The 20,379-nt window shown below is 41.7% G+C and overlaps 1 pseudogene; it reads right to left on the bottom strand.

Moving 5' to 3' along the window:
• Window positions 1-20,379, bottom strand: part of LOC140463781 (sodium/iodide cotransporter-like) — an 84,577-nt pseudogene that overhangs the window by 45,535 nt on the left and 18,663 nt on the right.

Raw genomic sequence — 20,379 nt, 5'->3', positions numbered from 1 at the left:
GGACGCTGGGAAATTGTTTCCGTCAGGCGGGGTTACTAGGACCCATGGGGACAGCCTTAGAACTAGAGGGGTCAATTTAGAACTGAAATTAGGAGACATTTCTTCAGCCAGAGAGTGGTGGGCCTGTAGAATTCATTGCCACAGCGCGCGGTGGAGGCCAGGACGTTAAATGTCTTCAAGGCAGAGATTGATAAATTCTTAATCTCGCAAGGAATTAAGAATGTGGGCAAGTGGCGTTGAAATGCCCATCAGCCATGATTGAATGGTGGAATGGACTCTATGGGCCAAATGGTCTTACTTCCACTCCTATGTCATATGGTCTTATGGTCTTAAATGTTGCAATTGTATCAGCCTCCACCACTTCCTCTGACAGCTCATTCCATGCATACACCACCTCTGGGTGAATATGTTGTCCTTTAGATCCTTTTTAAATCTTTCCTTTGTTACCTTAAACCTGTGCCCTCTAGTTTTGGACTCCCCTTCCCAGCAGAAAAGACCTTGGCTATTCACCTTATCCATGCTCCCATGATCTTATAAACCTCTATATTTCAAAAACATTGTTTTATCATCACACAATATAATAATATTAAAATATATACAAATCATCTGATCTATGTATACAATTTTCTTTATGGTTGCTTAAAAGAAATCATCTGCCACCTTTAGGTTATTTTCTTAACAAAAATCATGTCAGTTTCTTTCACTTTTTTTTCCTCGATTCATGGCGGTATTGACCAATATGTGTTCATAGTGTTCCTTCACCAATTTTAGTGTAGAGTTGTACAAAACAATTATTACATTGTGATTTAACTTGATCATAACACTTCAGGATATCACCATAATCATGCCTCTATTTCCAGTTCACTGTGATCTCTTGTTGGGACCCAAATTTGTACTAAACCTAGATCAAAAGGTTTTCCTTTAATTTTAATTGTTGTTCTCTTATCGTTATCACCTCTCTCCTCAATTACCTTGAACTGATATAACATATCTGATGTTTTCTTGATTCCTACTCCATTATTACATTGCTCACATTCAGAAAAGCAAACAGGCACTTAATTCTAACCATTTTACTTTTCAAGTCCTAGTAAGTCAATACAATAGACTTCAGCCATTCTAAAATGAACAAAGACTGGGGACAAATGAGCAGATAGAAGATCTTACTGAGTTACTGTATAATGCTCAGGAGACAGAGACCAGGGAAGTATGTGACATACCTGAGATTATGATCAAGATATGGTAAATAGTGACAAACTAATAAAGATGACCCAAACTCACAAGAGAGATGAGCCCATTACACTCAGTAGAAGAGATACGTCTTGAGAATAGGAAGGCGGAATATTAGGAATTCATATCCGGTACACACTGTATTGTGAACAGACAGAAGCCTACGGAACAGAAAAAGGCCCTTCAGCCATTGAAGCTGTGGTGGTCACAAACAGCCACCTAACTATTCTAACTCCACTTTCCAGCACTTGGCCCATAGCCTTGTATGCCTTGGCATCGTAAGTTTACATGTAAATACTTTTAAAATTGTTGAGGGTTTCTGCTTGTACCACCCTTACAGACAATGAGTTCCTGATTCCCAACACCCTGTGAATGAAAACAAATTTCCTCAAATCCCTCCAAACCTTCTACTTAACCTGAACCTTATCCTGAATCTATGATCCCTCTATTAAGGGAAGAAGTTCCTTCGGTCCAACTTGTCTGTGCCAACCAGGTATCCCAACCCACCTCGTGCTATCTGCCAGACCCGGCTCATATCCCTCCAAACCCTTCCTATTCATATACCCCTCCAGATGCCTGTTAAATGTTGCAATTGTACCAGCCTCCACCACTTTCTCTGGCAGCTCATTCCATACACGCACCACCCTCTGTGTGAAAAAGTTGCCCCTTAGGTGTCTTTCATATCTTTCCCCTCTCACTGTAAACCTATGTCCTCTAGTTCTGGATTCCTCCAACTCAGGGAAACGATTTTGTCTATTTACCTTATCCATGCCCCTCATGATCTTATAAACCTCTATAAAGGTCACGCCTCAGCCTCCGACTCCAGGGAAAACAGCCCCAGCCTGTTCAGCCTCTCCCTATAGCTCAAATCCTCCAACCCTGGCAACATCCTTGTAAATCTTTTCTGAACCCTTTCAAGTTTCACAATATCTTTCCGATAGGAAGGAGACCAGAATTGCATGCAATATTCCAAAACTGGCATAAACAATGTCCTGCACAGCCACAACATGACCTCCCAATTCCTGTACTCAATACTCTGACCAATAATGGAAAACATACCAAACACCTTCTTCACTATCCTATTTACCTGCAAATCCACTTTTAAGGAGCAATGAACCTGCACCCCAAGGTCTCTTTGTTCAGCAACACTCCCTAGGACCTTACCATTAAGTGTATAAGTCCTGCTAAGATTTGCTTTCCGAAAACGCAGCACCTCGCATTTATCTGAATTAAACTCCATCTGCCACTTCTCAGCCCATTGGCCCATCTGGTCCAGATCCTGTTTTAATCTGAGGTAACCCTCTTCGCTGTCCACTACACCTCCAATTTTGGTGTCATCTGCAAATTTACTAACTATCTCTCTTATGCTCGCATCCAAATCATTTATATAAATGATGAAAAGTAGTGGACCCAGCACTGATCCTTGTGGCCCTCCACTGGTCACAGGCCTCCAATCTGAAAAACAACCCTCCACCACCACCACCCTCTGTCTTCTACCTTTGAGCCAGTTCTGTACCCAATTGGCTAGTTCTCCCTGTATTCCATGAGATCTAACCTTGCTAATCAGTCTCCCATGGGGAACCTTGTCGAACGCCTTACTGAAGTCCATATAGATCACATCTACCGCTCTGCCCTCATCAATCCTCTTTGTTCCTTCTTCAAAAAATGCAATCAAGTTTGTGAGACATGATTTGCCATGCACAAAGCCATGTTGACTATCCCGAATCAGTCCTTGCCTTTCCAAATACATGTACATCCTGTCCCTCAGGATTCCCTCCAACAACTTGCCCACCCCCAACATCAGGCTCACTGGTCTATAGTTCCCTGTGTTCCTCATAATTTTATACTTCTCAACTATGTTTCCCCTCAGTCTCCTCTGCTCTAAATAAAACAACCCTAGTCAATTCAATCACTCCAGGCTAGGTTGACAATTCTTGGCAGCTCGCAGCGAATGGTAGTAAACGAAGCTGCATATTAATGTACTTAATAAATAAGATTGTGAACAAGCAATTATCTCCTTTAATGAACAACTCACTGGTGCTTGTGAAAATTTTGCCTCAGTGCCCAAAATGTAGGTTGCTTCCAACATTGAGATAAGCCTCATTGCAATTCTTGCATGATTCTGTCACATTCTTTTCCATCGTTTATGTAGTTCAGGTCCTGATAAAGATTTCATCCAATAGATTAGAACATAGAACACAGAACATTACAGCGCAGCACAGACCCTTCGGCCCTTGATGTTGCACTGATCTGTGGAACCAATCTGAAGCCCATCTATCCTACACAATTCAATTTTCATCCATATGTTTATCCAATGACCATTTAAATGCCCTTAAAGTTGGCAAGTCTACTACTGATGCAGGCAGTGCATGCCACGCCCCGACTACTCTCCAAGGATATAAACTGCCTCTGACATCTGTCCAATAGCTTTAAATTGAGGGGTGATAGGTATGTCCTCTCGTGCTGGCCATCATCATCCAAGGAAAAAACGTCTATCACTGTCCACCCTATCTAACCCTCTGGTAATCTTATATGTCTCAATTACTTCATCTTTCAACTTTCTTCTCCCTAATGAAAACAGCCTCAAGTCCCTCAGCCTTTCCTCATAAGACCTTACTTTCATATCAGGCAACTCATAAATTTTCTCTGATAATTTCCAAAGCTTCCACATCCTTCGTATAATGCAGTGACCAGAACTGCATACAATTCTCCAAGTGCGGCTGCACCACAGATTTATACAGCTGTAGCATGACCTCGTGGTTCCAAAACTCAATCGCTCTACAAATAAAAGCTAACACACTGTATGCCTTCTTAACAACCCTGTCAACCTGGGTGTTAACTTTCAGGGATGTATGTACATGGACACAGAGATCTCTCAGCTCATCTACACTACCAAGGACCTTACCTTTAGCCCAGTACTCTTTATTCCTGTTGTTCCTTCCAAAGTGAATCACCTCACACTTTTTGCACTAAACTCCTTTTGCCACCTCTCAGCCCAGCTCTGCAGCTTATCTGTGTCCCTCTGTAACCTGCAACATCTTTCAGCACTGACCACAACTCCACCGACCTTAGTGTCATCTGCAGATTTACTAACCCACCCTTCTATGCCCTCATCCAGGTCATTTATAAAAATGACAAACAGCAGTGGCTCCAAAACAGATCCTCGCAGTACACCACTAGTAACTGAACTCCAGGATGAATATTTCCCATCAACCACCACCCTCTGTCTTCTCTTCTCTTAGCTAGCCAATTTCTGATCCAAACTGCTAAATCACCCTCAATCCCATGCCTCCGTATTTTGTGCATTAGCCTACTGTGGGGAACTTTATCAAATGCCTTACTGAAATCTGTGTACACCATCAACCGCTTTACCCTGTTTGGTTACCTTCTCAAAGAACTCAATAAGGTTTATGAGGCATGACCTACACTTCACAAAACCCTAATTAACTTATTCCTCTCTAGATGATTACAAATCCTATCTCTTATAACCTTTTCAAACACTTTACCCACAACCGAAGTAAGGCTCACTGGTCTATAATTACCAGTTTTGTCTGTACTCCCCTTCTTGAACAAGGGGACAACATTTCCTATTCTCCAGTCTTCTGCTACTATTCCTGTAAACAAAGGCTCTGCAATCTCCTCCCTGGCTTCCCAGAGAATTCTAGGATTAAATCCCATCCAGCCTAGGGACTAATCTATTTTCATACTTTCCCAGAATTGCGAACACCTTCTCCTTGCGAACGTCAATCCCGTCTAGTCTAGTAGCCTGATCTCAGTATTCTTAACAACATTATTTTTGTCAGCATTCACACTGGAAAAAGATATTCATTTAGTGCTTCCCCTATCTCCTCTGACTCCATGCACAACTTTCCACTACTATCCTTGATTGGCCCTAATCTTTCTCTAGTCATTCTTTTCTTCCTGATATATCAATAGAAAGCTTTAGGGTTTTCCTTGATCCTACATGCCAACAACTCGTTATGTCCCCTCGGCTCTTCTTAACTCTCTCTTTAGGTCTTTCCTGGCTAACTCGTAACTCTCAAGCATCCTAACTGAGCCTTCGCATCTCATCCTAACATAAGACTTCTTTTTCCTCTTGACAAGAGATTCAACTTCTTTAGTAAACTACGGCTCCCTCGCTCGACCACTTCCTCCCTGCCTGACAGGTACATGCTTATCAAGGACACGCAGTAGCTATTCCTTGAATAAGCTCCACATTTCAATTGTGCCCATCCCCTGCAGTTTCCTTCCCCATCCTATGCATCCTAAATCTTGCCTAATCACATCATAATTGCCTTTCCCCCTGCTATAACTCTTGCCCTGCAGTATATACCTATCCTTTTCCATTGCTAAAGTAAACATAACCAAATTGTGGTCACTATCACCAAAGTGCTCACCATCTCCAAATCTAACACCTGGCCAGGTTCATTACCCAGTACCACATCCAATGTGCCCTCGCCCCTTGTTAGCTCATCTACGTACTGTATCTGGAACCCATTCTGCACGCACTGGACAAAAACTGACCCATCTAATGTATTCTATATATAGTATTTTCAGTCAATATTTGAAAACTTAAAGTCCCCCATAACCACTAGCCTGTTACTCTCACTCCTATCCAGAATTATTTTTGCTATCCTTTCCTCTCCATCTCTGGAACTACTTGGAGGTTTATAGAAAACTCCCAACAGGTTGACCTCTGCTTTCCTGTTTCTAACCTCAGCCCATACTACCCTAGTAGACGAGTCCTCAAACATCCTTTCTGCTACCATAACACTGTCCTTGACTAACAATGCCCCACCTCCCCCTCTTTTACCATCTACTCTGTTCTTACTGAACAGAGGTTACTGATCTGAAATGTTAAGACTCTGTCCAAGGAGAACTGTGGATCTATTTTCAGTCTTTGTTCAAACATGTAGAAAACAACTGAACTCTAAAGGTTGGGCTAACTTGTGGCAAATAATAATTACACCATACAAATGCCAAACAATGACCATCTCCAGTGAGAGAGAATCTAACCATCACCCCTTGATTATCAATGGTGTTGCTACCGTTGAATCCCCCGCTATCAAAATCCTGGGGTTATCACTAAGCAGAAACTGAACTGGACTAGCCATATATATATACACACACACACAATGGCTACAAGCGCAAGTCAGATGCGAGAATACTGTTCCCACCTCACCATTGATACTCAGTAGCAGCAGTGCGTATCATCTGCAAGCTGCACCACAAAAACTCACCAAAGCTCCTTTGACAGCACTTTCCAGACCCATGACCACCACCATCACTGGACTATCAATGGTGAACCCCAAGCCAATGTTTTTGGGGCATGGTTTCGAAACTCACCAATGGCAAGAGACTGAGTCGACTATGCAGCAGTTAGAACTACAATGATGAAAACTGGGGTATGTATGCAAATCAGCATCACTATGAAGCAGATTTGGAGGAGCGTATAGCAGGTTAGCATCACTATACAGTACACTGGAGGTGTGCCACAAGACAGCATCACTGAGAAATAACTGGGAGGAATGTGTAATGAGTTAGCATCACTGAGAAGCAACTGGGAGTATTCGGCAAGTCAGAATTACTGTGAAACAGTAACAGCAAATAGGAGCCTGAGAACAGCCTGAGAAAACTAGGGACAGCAGCTTCATAAACAGCAGTAGAGAGTGTGGGGTGAGCAGCATCTCAAACAAACAATGTGAAAGGGTGAGTGAGCAACTTCGTAAAGAGAACAGACTTGGTTAAGAAGGGCAGCAATGGCAGGAGATAAAACCTATAGCAGAAAGTCCCTTCAATTTGCTTCCTCCAAAAAGAGCAAAAGTGTGACATCAAAGGAAAATAAGTAGGTGATAAGTGTGTATTTCTTGTCTTTTGGTTGACCAATTGGTTTAAATCAGCAGATTTAATTACAGCCCTGGTGTAGTTAAGAAATTTAGTTTTAATATATTTAATAGGCTGAGGTTTACCTTTTGTAAACCTTATAGAGGTTTACAAAATTATGAGGGGCATGGATAGGATAAATAAAGTCTTTTCCCTGCGGTCAGCATGTACAGCATGGAAACAGACCCTTCGGTCCAACCCGTCCATGCCGACCAGATATCCCAACTATTCTGAGTCCAGAACTAGAGGGCATAGCTTTAGGGTGAGAGGGGAAAGATATAAAAGAGACCTAAGGGGCAACTTTTTCACGCAGAGGGTGGTACGTGTATGGAATGAGCTGCCAGAGGATGTGGTGGAGGCTGGTACAATTGCAACATTTAAGCGGCATTTGGATGTGTATATGAATAGGAAGGGTTTGGAGGGATATGGGCTGGGTGCTGGCAGGTGGGACTAGATTGAGTTGGGATATCTGGTCGGCATGGATGGGTTGGACCGAAGGGTCTGTTTCCATGCTGTACATCTCTATGACTCTGGGAAGCAAGGGAGGAGATTGCAGAGCCATTGGCCTTAATTTTTGTGTCCTCTTTGTCTACAGGAGTAGTGCCAGAGGACTGGAGGCTAGCAAACGTGGTTCCCTTGTTCAAGAAGGGGAGTAGGGATAATCCTAGTAACTATAGGCCAGTGAGTCTCACTTCTGTTGTGGGCAAAGTCTTAGAGAGAATTGTAAGGGATAGGATTTATGCACATCTGGATAAGAATGATGTGATAAAGGATAGTCAGCATGGTTTTGTGAAGGGCAGGTCGTGCCTCACAAACCTTATTGAATTCTTTGAGAAGGTGACTAAGGAGGTAGATGAGGGGAAAGCGGTAGATGTGGTATATATGGATTTCAGTAAGGCGTTTGATAAGGTCCCCCATGGTAGGCTACTGCAGAAAATACAGAGATATGGCATTGAGGGTGAGTTGGAGGTTTGGATTAGGAATTGGCTGGCTGGAAGAAGACAGAGGGTAGTAGTTGATGGCAAAGGTTCATCTTGGAGTGCCGTCACTAGCGGTGTTCCGCAAGGATCTGTTTTGGGACCATTGCTGTTTGTCATTTTTATAAATGACCTGGAGGATGGGTTAGAAGGTTGGGTGAGCAAGTTTGCGGATGATACGAAAGTCGGAGGAGTTGTAGACAGTGAGGAAGGATATGGCAGGTTACAGCGGGATATAGAGAAGCTGCAGAGCTGGGCAGAAAGGTGGCAAATGGAGTTCAATGTAGCTAAGTGTGAAGTAATTCACTTTGGTAAGAGTAATAAAAAGATGGATTACTGGGCTAATGGTCGGATACTTGGTAGTGTGGAAGAGCAGAGGGATCTTGGTGTCCATGTACACAGATCTCTGAAAGTTGCCACCCAGGTAAATAGTGCAGTGAAGAAGGCATATGGCGTACTGGCTTTTATTGGTAGAGGAATTGAGTTCCGGAGTCCTGAGGTCATGCTGCAGTTGTATAAGACTCTGGTGCGGCTGCATCTGGAATATTGTGTGAAGTTCTGGTCGCCGTACTATAGGAAGGATGTGGAGGCACTGGAACGGGTGCAGAGGAAGTTTACCAGGATGTTGCCTGGTATGGTAGGAAGATCCTATGAGGAAAGGCTGAGGCACTTGGGGTTGTTTTCATTGGAGAAAAGAAGGTTTGGGGTGACTTGATAGAGGTGTACAAGATGATTAGGGGGTTAGGTAGGGTTGACAGTGAGAACCTTTTTCCACGTATGGAGTCAGCTATTACAAAGGGGCATAGCTTTAAATTAAGGGGGGGTAGATATAGGACTGATGTTAGGGGTAGGTTCTTCACTCAGCGAGTCGTAAGTTCATGGAATGCCCTGCCAGTAGCAGTAGTGGACTCTCCCTCTTTATGGGTATTTAAGCGGGCATTGGATAGGTATATGGAGGATAGTGGGTTAGTGTAGGTTAGGTGGGCTTTGATCGGCGCAACATCGAGGGCCGAAGGGCCTGTACTGCGCTGTATTCTTCTATGTTCTATGTTCTATGTTCTTGACTCTATAATAGCATAGAAATGGCTGGACAGAGAATGTGTTGTAGCTGTGGCATATAGGAATTGTATGCAAATTATGTAAATGCGAATTTGTAAGAAGATAGATGGGTTAATGGCATCAATAGAAATAAAGGAATATGACTTGACAGCAATTAAGCAGATTTGATTACACAGTGACCAAGATTGGGAACTCAATATTCAAGTGAGTTCAATGTTCCAGAAGAACAGGCAAAAGGAAAAGGAGGTGGAGTAGTTTTGGTGATGAGTCATGATGTATGCACAATAGATCGTGATGTGGAATCAGTTTGGGTAAAAACAAGGAATGGCGAGAGAAAGAAGTCATGGCTGAGAGTCATCTAAATACCTCAAAGGGTTGCCTTATTGAAGACAAAACAACCAACCAGGAAATAATTTACAGAGGTAAGAAAGGCACTAAAATTGTCAAGGGTGATTTTAATCTGTATACTAACTAGACAAATCAGATGGACAAGTTTGACAAGGAAGACAAATTTGTACATTGCTTTAAGGATCGTTTCTTAGAACTAATCAGGAACAAGCTATTTTAATCTAGAAATTTAGAAATTATGATTGGGGAATAAAGACTGACCTTAACAATGGCACCCATCCCATGACAGAACAAACAAAACTCAGCAACAATCAGTCTATCCAAAAAGTTTAAAAATACACACTGAATTTTAAAATTTGAATAAGGTTTGGGCCTCCCCAGTTCCTGTTCTACAGGTAAAATATTATGACCGGTATTGTTTACTTTTTCTATGAACATAGGGGCAAAGAAGAATTCTTGTAATTTCTTACCTGAAAAAAAACTTATTTTATTTTATATGTTAACTTACGTTTTTGCCTCTTTCTCACTTTTGCAGGCCAAGTATCTTTGCACCTGTGCTTGGTTACAACCATATCTTGAGATCCATCCAAATGTACCTCCAACGATAACAGACCAAAATGTGTATATTTTCCTTGGGTCAGGATCAAAACTAAAAGAAAATAATCCCCAGTTATTTCAAAGATGATTTCTTTATATCTTCTACTATGTATTTCAAGCTGTTGCAAAGACCACATCTTTTTATTTTTCTTTAGTCTTGATAGTAGTCTGAAACAGAAAAGGGACTGTTTTAAAACAATGGTCTGTGGAAGGAATTGTTATATTTTTCAAAAGTATATTATTAGAACTCATTGTACGTTGTGTTTATGCTGATGCTTTGTTTAAATCAGTTGGAGAAAAGAGATAAAATGGCATAGGATTCAGCTAGTAATAGACTGCTGATTGGTTTGTGCAAATGTGACCAGGCGTGGATTCTTAAAGTCTTCAACCTGACAACAGCTCTCTGGTTGGCCCTTGGGCAAGTGAACAGCTTGGCTGTTTATATTAGAGGTGGAGAAGCTGCCAGATTGCTGGTAATGCAGGGTGTCTCTCTCTCTCTCTCTCTGCTGTAAAGTACCTGAAGACTGATGAAAGGCAGTTAATTTCTCTCACCGCTTTCCGTAAGCTGTTGCCTTTAACTAGCAGCTAAGATATTTTGTAAATTGTGTGCTAACTGCTCTGTGCCTCCTATTAAGAAGTGCAAGAAGCTGGAGAGAGCAGAAAGTCTTGGAAAGAAAAAGGAACATCTCATTGAACCCTGTGAATTAGTGCCATTGAACTCTATTTACTGAGTTTTTTTCCCTCCACTTATATAATTTTGTTTGTTTGCATTAATCTACATGTACATCTGTACAGATTCTTACATAGGTTAGAGTTTTAAATAGTAGGATTACACATTAGTTTTTTTTTGTTGGCCTGTGGGTAGAACATTTTTATTTACAATAATTAGTAATTCTTGTTAAGTATAAGAACCTGGTCAGTGTTTCCTGTTAACCAGAGTCTATCAGACAGGTAATTTGGGAATTTTGCTGTAAAAGCAACTTTGAGTTGATTTTTACTAACTTGTTGTGACCTGGGAGTTGTAGAGCTTGAGAATCAGCACACTTTCCCAACACCGAACAAAATACTGCTTATGATCCTACTTCTATTTTGTTCCACTTGTTTTGTCATTTTTCCCTTGATTTGGGTGTCCCTAGATAAGTGAAGTTTATTACTCCCATACTTCCTTCTTTTGACCATCTATTTAATTCACCCAGTTATGAAGATACGACCTCACTCTAATTCTATATTGGAACAAATAAAATTTGGCTTATTATTTAATCTAGTATAATTGATATTGAAGATTGCTAAATTTCAGAAGTACAGATGAACTTTTCACTTCCAATTTATGAGAAGTGAGATTACACTAAGAATTAAATTTAAATTCCAGCTTTCAGTTCAGATGTCCATTTTATATCTTGGCCAATCCATCAAGTCTATACATCCCTGGATACTGCACAACAATTTAGCATTCCAATCCACCTAACCAGCCCACCCTTGGACTGTGGGAGGAAATTCACACATGCAAAGGGAGACACTGCCAGTTATCCAAGGCTAGAATCAAACCTGGGTCCCTGGCATTGAGAGGCAGCAGTGCAAACCACTGAACCACCATGCTGTCTTGTCCAATATTGTGCTCTGTTGACATCAAAATGCAAAATGTTTAGCCAATTTCATTCGTGATAGGTCAGGTAAGTTATTCTTGAGGGTATGTACAAAAGGCTGACAAGCAGATGTACAAGGAATACCTTAACTCTCTATTGGAAACATTCTTTCTCTTGCTATAACTGAAGGGAAAAAAACTCACTCGAAAAGATTAGTCCAGCCACTGTCCTGTGCCAAGTTCCAAATCTTTCCAAAACTTCCAACGTGGATTTATCCCATAATCAGCACAGCCAGAAGACCAATCACCATAATGCACAGCTGGAATGCATCTGTCCAGACAACAGCTTTAATACCACCCTGGGAAGAAATGACAAATAAAAATGGATTTAACTCAGTGGCCAAGTGAGAGATGCTAATGTTGAAAGTGATTGTGCTGCACGTCCTAATAGAAGTGTCAATCCAGTTAAATTCTCTCCTTTTTGATTCTCATTATTAGGAATATATAAACAGAATAGTCCACACAGCCCGTCAAGTTTCTTTTGCAATTCAATGACATCATGGTTGATCTCTGTTCAAAATGCAGAGACCTTAGCTCATACTGCCGAACAGCCTTGAAATTAGCAAAAATTCATAGTTAATATTAGAATGTATTTTTGTGGGATGCAGTTCTACACTGTTGTGTGAAGTTTTTAGTAGTTTCTGTCCTGAATGGCTTGACTCTAATTTTAATATTATGTTTCTTTCTCCCAGACTTGCTCACTAGCAGAAGTTTTTAGCTACCTCTTAAATTCCTTTCAAAACTCTATTAGCATTGACCTCAACCTCCAAAAGTAAAACAGACATTGTAGCAGTGAAGATCAGGGCCATGCATCAGAACTGGCCTGGAGTCTTGACACATTTGATTACCTGAGAACTGCCTGAGAAGTTTAAACTTCCAGTGAGAATAACCAAACATTTTGATCCTTCTGTAAATATCGGTAACTTTCAATTAGATGTAGAAAATTTGGACAGTGTTGACTCATTATCTAAGCAGCTACTCAAGAAAAATAGGATAGATTAAGACCTACTCTTAACTTCTGGGCAATAATAAAATGCAATACTATTCCCCACCCTTCCCAACATACCCCTAACAACAGCCCCAGTGTCAAAACACCAACAGTCACCTGAACCCAAAGCACCCCAGATGTAAACCAATCATGATTTCTCCCTCAATTTGGGCCAGTCTAACCACTTGACTCTCATGACAACTCCCATAACCACCCAAGTAGGAGGGATAAGACATTCATTAAAGGACACTAGAAATCATTTGATTTGATTGGATTTATTATTGTTTCACATACTGATATGCAGTGAAAAGTATTGTTTTGTGTGCTAACTAGACAAATTGTACCTTACATAAATTCATCAGGGTAGTAGAACAGAATGCAGAATATAGTGTTACAGTGTCAGAGAAGGTGCAGAGAAAGATCAACTTTAATATATGAGACATGGACTTTTAGGACAACCATCATGGAGACCATAATTTGTTTGATTTTGAGTAACTCAATTTAATTTTTTGGTTTGATCAAATATTATTCTAGCAATGTGGTTGACTCTTAACAACACACTGAAATGACCTGACAGGCCTATTAGGTGTAAGCAAAATTGCTTGAAAAGAAACTCAATAAGAATAACTGTCTGAATAGGCCAGCTGCTATTGACATTGGCATGAAACATGACAAAGGAAAACCCATCCCAGTCAACAGTGTAAAGTCCTCCCGATTAACACCTGGGAACTTGTCAAAATTGAGAAGGATGTATTTAGCAACATCCTGACGTAACAATGCATACAGAATCACACATTTCACTCAATATCTGAGGCACCTCTATCTGTGTCCCCAGATATACGAACCAGAGATGCAGGAACCCTGATGTACAGCTTACAGTGGAAAACTTCAATATTGACTTTAGAGCCCATAAATTCTCATAGTATCAGGTATATGATGGAAAGAGAAACCTCTTGCTAAATATTATCCACATCATTATTATTAATTATTACTTCTTTCACCTGAGTAAGTACATCTTCATGTTAAACACCACTTGGAAGATAGAGGACAGCAAGGACAATAAAGGCATTCCAGCGAAGAGTCCACTACCCTTGTCTTACAGGACTGGGTGAAAGAAAGCTGACAGAAAGGAGATACCAACATGACCTAATCCTCACAAACTAACTGTTATATGCATCTGTCCATGACTGTAGTGATAACAGCAACCACCACACAGTCCTTGTGGAGTACAACCACTTTGTTGTGTGACTCTATTATTGACTAGATTCCAATGATCTAATGGCACTGAGGGGTGATCAGCAACTGTGTTCAGACATATCCCTCTCCATACTATCACCATAAAGCCAGGGAATGGACTCCTGTTCAATAAGGAGTATAACGGAGCATGCAACAACCAGCACTGGGTTATGTCTGAAAATGGGGTGCTAATCTGGTTAAGCTACAATGCAAGATTACACAGATACTTAACAGTGGAAACAATATATTATAGTCAGAGCTAATTACTCTCACAATCAATGGATCAGGTTCCTACTATACTCAGTCATGAATGGTAATGACCAGTTAAGTATCTTATTAGAGGAGAGAACATAGAACATAGAAGAATACAGCGCAGTACAGGCCCTTCGGCCCTCGATGTTGCGCCGATCAAAGCCCACCTAACCTACACTAACCCACTATCCTCCATATACCTATCCAATGCCCGCTTAAATACCCATAAAGAGGGAGAGTCCACTACTGCTACTGGCAGGGCATTCCATGAACTTACGACTCGCTGAGTGAAGAACCTACCCCTAACATCAGTCCTATATCTACCCCCCCTTAATTTAAAGCTATGCCCCCTTGTAATAGCTGACTCCATACGTGGAAAAAGGTTCTCACTGTCAACCCTATCTAACCCCCTAATCATCTTGTACACCTCTATCAAGTCACCACTAAACCTTCTTTTCTCCAATGAAAACAACCCCAAGTGCCTCAGCCTTTCCTCATAGGATCTTCCTACCATACCAGGCAACATCCTGGTAAACTTCCTCTGCACCCGTTCCAGTGCCTCCACATCCTTCCTATAGTATGGCGACCAAAACTGCACACAATATTCCAGATGTGGCCGCACCAGAGTCTTATACAACTGCAGCATGACCTCAGGACTCCGGAACTCAATTCCTCTACCAATAAAAGCCAGTACGCCATATGCCTTCTTCACTGCACTATTTACCTGGGTGGCAACTTTCAGAGATCTGTGTACATGGACACCAAGACCCCTCTGCTCTTCCACACTACCAAGTATCCGACCATTAGCCCAGTACCCCATCTTTTTGTTACTCTTACCAAAGTGAATCACCTCACACTTAGCTATATTGAACTCCATTTGCCACCTTTCTGCCCAGCTCTGGAGCTTCTCTATATCCCGCTGTAACCTGCCACATCCTTCCTCACTGTCGACAACTCCTCCGACTTTCGTATCATCCGCAAACTTGCTCACCCAACCTTCTAACCCTTCCTCCAGGTCATTTATAAAAATGACAAACAGCAATGGTCCCAAAACAGATCCTTGCAGAATACCGCTAGTGACGGCACTCCAAGATGAACCTTTGCCATCAACTACTACCCTCTGTCTTCTTCCAGCCAGCCAATTCCTAATCCAAACCTCCAACTCACCCTCAATGCCATATCTCTGTATTTTCAGCAGTAGCCTACCATGGGGGACCTTATCAAACGCCTTACTAAAATCCATATATACCACATCTACCGCTTTCCCCTCATCTACCTCCTTAGTCACCTTCTCAAAGAATTCAATAAGGTTTGTGAGGCACGACCTGCCCTTCACAAAACCATGCTGACTATCCTTTATCACATCATTCTTATCCAGATGTGCATAAATCCTATCCCTTACAATTCTCTCTAAGACTTTGCCCACAACAGAAGTGAGACTTACTGGCCTATAGTTACTAGGATTATCCCTACTCCCCTTCTTGAACAAGGGAACCACGTTTGCTAGCCTCCAGTCCTCCGGCACTACTCCTGTAGATAAAGAGGACACAAAAATCAAGGCCAATGGCTCTGCAATCTCCTCCCTTGCTGCCCAGAGAATCCTAGGATAAATGCCATCAGGCCCAGGGGACTTATCTATTTTCACCCTTGCCAGAATTTCCAACACCTCTTCTCTACATATCTCAAAGCCATCCATTCTACTTATTCGTGCCTCAGTATTCATATCGACAACAATGTCCTGTTCCTGAGTGAATACTGACGAAAAGTATTCATTCAGTGCCTCCCCAATCTCTTCAGCCTCCACACGCAACTTCCCATTACTATCCTTGATTGGACTTATTCCTACCCTAGTCATTCTTTTTTTCCTAACATACCTATAGAAAGCCTTAGGGTTTTCCCTAATCCTACCAACTAAGGACCTTTCATGTCCCCTCCTTGCTGCTCTTAGCTCTCTCTTCAGGTCCTTCTGGGCTACCTTATAACTCTCAATCGCCCCTATTGAACCTTCACGCCTCATCTTTACAAAGGCCGCCCTCTTCCATTTAACAAGGGATTCCAATTCCTTATTAAACCACGGCTCCTTCACACGACCCTTTCCTCCCTGCATGATAGGTACGTACTTATCAAGGACACTCAATAGTTGCTCCTTGAACAAGTTCCACATATCAATTACGCTCTTGCCTTGGAATCTACTTTTCCAATCCACACATCCTAAGTCATGCCTCACCGCATCATAATTTCCCTGCCCCCAGCTATAACTCTTGCCCTGTAGTACACACTTATCCCTCTCCATCACTAGATTAAAAATCACCGAATTGTGGTCACTGTCCCCAAAGTGCTCACCTACCTCTAGTTCTAATATCTGGCCTGGTTCGTTACCCAGAACCAAATCCAGTATGGCCTCACCTCTTGTTGGCTTATCTACATATTGTGTCAGGAAACTCTCCTGCACACATTGGACAAACACTGACCCATCTAACGAACTTGAGCTATAGCTTTCCCAATCAATATCAGGAAAGTTAAAGTCCCCCATAACAACCACCCTATTACTGTCACTCTTCTCCTGAATCATCTTCGCAATCCTTTCTTCAACGATTCTAGGACTATTAGGAGGCCTGTAAAAGACTCCTAACAGGGTGACCTCACCTCTCCTATTCCTAACCTCAACCCAAACTACCTCAGATGGCAAATCTTCGTTCATCTTCCTTTCCACCGCTGTAATACTATCTTTGACAAGCAAAGCCACACCCCCCCCCCCCTCTTTTACCCCCACCTCTGACCCTACTAAAACATTTAAACCCTGGAACCTGCAACAGCCAATCCTGTCCCTGATCTAGCCATGTCTCCGTAATAGCCACAACATCGAAGTCCCAGGTACCAACCCACGCTGCAAGTTCACCTACCTTATTTCGTATACTTCTGGCATTAAAGTATACACACTTCAAGCCACTCTTCTGTTTACATGAACATGAATGTTTAATCCTCGGTGGAAGGTAGAGTCCAGCACTTGAGCATAAAAGCCAAGGCTGAAGGGCTTTCAAAGATCTTCAGCCGGGCATGTCGATTCATCTTGGTGAATCTCTGAAGACTGCACCATCATGGAATCTGGTCTTCAGCCAACTCAATGAGATAGCACAAAACAAGTGAATTCTTTCAAAGCATTGATGGTTATTGGCCCACAACTTTCTGGCTGTGATGCTGAAGACTTGTTTTCCAGAACTAGCCATCTCTCTCACCAACCTGTTCAAGTACTGCTCCAACACTTGCATCTACCTGATAAATGAATTCCTACCCAGATATACTCTGTTCAGAACTGCACCAGCAGACAATCTGCCCTTTGGGGCAGAAAACTCATGGAATGGAATAAAATTCCTTGTGCACAAAAAGCAGACAAAATCCGGCTTTACTAAGTAGCACCACAGGGAGAAAGTGAGGACTGCAGATGCTAGAGATCAGAGTAGAGAGAGTGGTACTAGAAAAGCACAGAAGGTCAGGCAGCATCCAAGGAGCAGGAGAATCAATGTTTCGGGCATTCCTGATGAAGGGCTTATGTCTGAAACATCAATTCTCCTGCTCCTCAGATGCTGCCTACCCTGCTGTGTTTTTCCAGCACCACACTCTCAACACTAATAAGCACCACAGCAGATTCCTTTCAATCATTAGCACAGCAATGGAAGGTGTAGTCAATAATGCCATCAAATGGCTATGGCTCAATCAACTACTGATGTTTTGTCTGAAGCCATTGCTTTAGATAACTGAACCATGAAGTACTTAAAGGTTATTCAAGTCATGGCAGGGATGGTGGCGTACCATGACGACTTGTACACATCAGTGAAATGCATGGCAGTCCTGGACAACCATAATGAACCAAGTGTCTGCAGCCTGAGTGAAAAGGAATATAATACAGATAGAAGCAATATCGCTAAGCTAAGTCAACTGTTTTTTACAGCCTTGAACAGGAACTGATGGTTGTGTTATCTATGTGGTACCTGGATATAGGCATTTCCTCATTGTTTGAAAACATTTTGGAGTGCAAGGGGGAGGATCCACTTGTCATGGTCCTCATAGGACACATAATTTAGTCAGTACTAGGAATGATGCACTGCTGAATGTGTTTGAGGAGTTGGTGACAAGATTAAAATACAGAACTTCAAAACTCTTCATCACTGGATTGTTACCTAAACCATGGAGCAAACTGGTACAGGGTCAAGCAAGTCAGAATTTAGTGACGGCTCTAAATGTGGTGTGGGAAGAAGGGGTTTAAATTCACAGGTCTTTGGCAATAAACACTGGCAGAATTGGGGCTGTTCTATTAGGATGGACGCAACTTACATGCAGCTGGAAGCTGAGTAACTAGGGCTACAGATATGGCTTTAACCAAGTTGATAAGCCTATTGATGTGGGGTGGTGGAGGAAGAGATTAGTGGGAGAGGGTTTGAGTGAAGAAGGGAGATGAGAAAGTTCAATGAATACAGCAGTGTAGTGAAGGGGTTAAGGACAGGGAGGGCAAAAATTTAACAGGAAACGTACATTGGCAAGTAAGGTCCATGCATAGGATAATAGTAAATAAAATATTAAAGGCTCTTTATCTGAATACGCAAAGAATCTTGAATACAATAATTGAAATAAATGCACAAATAGATATCAATTTTTAGATCTAATCATTATTACAGAGACATGGTTATCATGTGACCACGTTTGAAAATAAATATTCCAGGGCATTCAACATTTCAAAAAGACAGACCAAATGCAAAATGAGGAATGCTTGCTCTGATAGTAAAAGGCAACATTAAAAAAAGGTGAGGAAGGATCTTGGCTCAGAGGATTGTTTCCAATGAGAGAATCTAACCACGGCTCCTTGACATTCAATGGTATTACCATCTCTGACTTCTCAACTATCAACATCCTAGGGGTTACTATTGGCAATAATGGGCACCAGCAATATAAAATGTTGTGGCTACAAGAGCAGTTCAGAAGCTAGGAATACGGCAATGAGTAACTTAGTCTTGACTTCCCAAAGCTTGTCCAAAATCTGTAAGGCCCAAATCTGGAGTGTGATGAAATACTCCCCATTGCCTGATGAGTGCAGCTCCAACAACACTCGAGAAGCTTAGCACCATCTAGGACAAAGGAGCTCACTTGGCACCATATTCCCTCCACTACTGATGCTCAACAGCATCATTGTGTACCATCTAAAAGATGCACTGCAGAAATTCACCAAGGCTCCACCATCTTCCATGCCTGGATTCAAATCGAAGTCCCCAAAACACTAGTTATATTTCTGCATTAATAGTCTAGCAATAATAGCACTAGGCGATTGCCTTGCCATGACAGTGGGGCAACAGCATAACTTTGGGATGTTCAACGTGTGGGAAAGTGAAAAGGAAGAAATTCACATGGGAAATGATAAAGAGAGAATGACAGTAAGGGATGGAAAATGTAAATCTAAGAGAAAATTAGCAGATATAATTGTATATAATGAAATTAATAAAAAGGACAAAACTTAAGGCATTGCATTTGAATGCATGTAGAACTTGAAACAAAACAGATGAACAAACTGTACAAATTGAGATAAATAATTAAAATCTAATGGCCCGAGCAGAGATGTGGCTGTAGGATGACCTAGATTATGACCTGTGTTTTGATGGAGGTGACATTGAGAAAGGAAAATGTAATGATTGTAACGGCATATGTCAGCCAGATGGACCTCGTGGAAGAAGAGTTCTCTGATTGGGGCTGTTAATCTGGTCCAAACAGGGAGCCCTGGTTGACAGATATAAATAGTGTCAGAGATTTTGCTCACTCTGACAGCTAGTTCTGAGGAAGCTAGATCCGTGAGAAGGACTCTCCATGTGGTTATGGGATACTGGCCTCTGTAGAATTACTTCAGACAGGAACATAGGCAAGGGTGCAGGAATGACTGTGTTAAATCAAAAATGATACTAGCACGTTAAAGAGAGATGATCTTAGTTCAGGAAACCAGGATATAGAAGCAGTCTGGGTAGAAATGCGGAATAATAAAGGCAAGAAGTTACTTGTGTAGTTGTGTACAGGCCCCCTAACAGTAACTACATGGTAAGACAGGGTATCGAGGAAGAAGTATTGAAAGCTTGTGAAAAGTTTACAGAAAATGTCACAGGGGATTCTAACCTACGTACAGACTGGGAAAA

Source organism: Chiloscyllium punctatum, chromosome 39 (genome assembly GCF_047496795.1).
Source record: "Chiloscyllium punctatum isolate Juve2018m chromosome 39, sChiPun1.3, whole genome shotgun sequence".
NCBI lineage: Eukaryota > Metazoa > Chordata > Chondrichthyes > Orectolobiformes > Hemiscylliidae > Chiloscyllium > Chiloscyllium punctatum.
This window is presented reverse-complemented; position numbering and strand designations above follow the sequence as displayed.